This window comes from Nicotiana sylvestris, chromosome 6, assembly GCF_000393655.2.
Source record: "Nicotiana sylvestris chromosome 6, ASM39365v2, whole genome shotgun sequence".
NCBI lineage: Eukaryota > Viridiplantae > Streptophyta > Magnoliopsida > Solanales > Solanaceae > Nicotiana > Nicotiana sylvestris.
In genome coordinates, this window is record NC_091062.1 from 116,352,042 (window position 1) to 116,354,310 (window position 2,269).

Sequence of the window (2,269 nt, forward strand, 5' to 3'; positions counted from 1 at the left end):
CCCAAAAGAAAAAACAAGACCGCCAACTCTGTCATAAGTCCCTCCCTCTTATACCCAAACACTGACTCTGCCAGCCTGTAAGAACACTAGGCAGATCTCAGAAACTAATTCTGCCCATGATACCTTTAACACTCCACTAGAGTATGTTTTTTTCCATTATCCCTTGTCTTTTCCTTATTTAATGTTCAAATAGGTATGGGCAACATATTTTAATCAATCCCTTTTAAGCCTCCCCATACCATTATGTTTTGTTCCCCATTAACACTAAACAAATGCATTAGTTTAATGTTAATTAAGTGTTTTACTAACAGCCCACTTAGCAAGACCATTTTGCCAAACTTTTAAACCCCAAAACTACCCCTGAAATTACTGTGATTTACTGTCCTAGTCCAATCCCCTGTTCCTCATCAGTTATAACCAATCTCCTTAATTAAATAACTAAGTTGATTCCTAATTGATCACCAAACTACAGCAGCTATAACCAATTTAATTCAAATTCACTTAGCAGTTCGAACTTAGAACTCAGATTAGATCAAATGGTATCCAAATGAAGGCCAACGAATCAGGACAAAACATATTTGAACATAACCAGGTTAGAACTTCCAACCATGATTGAAACATTACATGGGAATGACTAACTATATTCACAACTCTAAACTAAACAAAATGAATGAAATATTGTCACATACTGGACGAAAATAACTGAATTTATATGTGAAATGATGAACAACAAAAAAAAACAAGGAGCCAAACATCACAGAAAGTGAGATCATTTGAACTAGTAATACTAGTAACCAATTACAAGACTAGACACAGTTTTTGTACAAGAATATTACGGACACTGACTTTTACAACCAAACTAAAAAACAAACATACTCAAACGATTCAACATATGCCAATCGACCAAGACGAGAAAAACTGGACCAGAAAAGGGTCCGAAAGAGGAGGATGATTAATTGACCTAAATGACGAACTAATTGGTCAGAAATAAAACAACAACAAAAGAAAAAGGCAAACAAAAGAAATACCTCGAAATCTCAGAAACCAAATGAACTCCGTTCTCATTGACCTTCGTAGTTCCGACTTGAATTTCTGAGGCCAAAAATGGACCTTAATCGAGTGTTATCGACTGAGCACACTCGACTAAGGTCGATTAATAGCCTCAAAACTCTCCTAATTTTGGACAGGTTCCAATCTTGGTCCTTTTAGGGTTTGTTAGTCGATTTAAGATTCGACTAGTTCTAACGGGATTCGAACAAAAGTAAGGGTGGTTTGGGAATGAGGGAGGTCAGGTGGAGCTGGGGTGTGAACTTGGGACTGGTTGGGTAGGTTTAGGGTTTTGCTCGAATCTTCGATTGAAGATTCGAAACAAACCGGAATGATTCGAGGTTAAAGGGGTAGGGATTTGTGTTGAGGGTGGTTAGAAGGTTCAGGGGTGTGAATTTCATGGTCACCGGCATCATTGCCGCCGGCTTTCAGGCGAAGGGGTATGAGGGCGGCTAGGGTTTGGTTGGGTCGTTTGGTTCATCTCTGAAAGAGACGAAGGGTGAAAATGAGGTGGGTGAGGGGGTTTGGGGTGTTTTGACATATTGAAACTAAGTTGATTAATCTGGGCTGTTGGATGATGGGAACCAATGGTCCAGATTAATTTACTTAAGCCAAACGGGGTCGTTTATTAGTAACGGGGTCGGGGCGGGTATAGGAACGGGTATGGGGAATGGGTCAATACGGGTTAAGGGAGGGGTGACCTGGACCGTTGGATCAAATCATATCAACGGCCCAGATTAGGCGTCAGAGAACGACGTCGTTTTGGCCATCTCTGAGACCAGCCGGTTTGGGCCTGGGTTGGGGTGTGACATGGGTCTTGAACCTTTCTTTTAAAAACCAGCCCAGTCCGATTTTTAACTCTTCTTCTCTTGTTCCTTCTTTTTTCTTTTATTTTCTTTTTGATTCCTAATTACCAAAATTCAAAATTAACTTTAAAAAATACTAATTAACCCTTAATAATAATTATCACACAAAATTAAATACAAAGAAAATCACACAATTTGACATTAAACCATAAAAATGCGAAGTATATTATTTTTCGATTTTCATTTTCGTAAAACAGATTACTGTTTAATTAATCCTAAATTGTAAATGCAAATGCAACACATATATTTTTGTATTTTTCTTAATTAAAGTAAAAAATGAACATGCACAGACAAGTACAACTAAACCACAAGCAACGTAAAACTATTTTATTTTGATTTTTGGGAGTAGTTCTTGT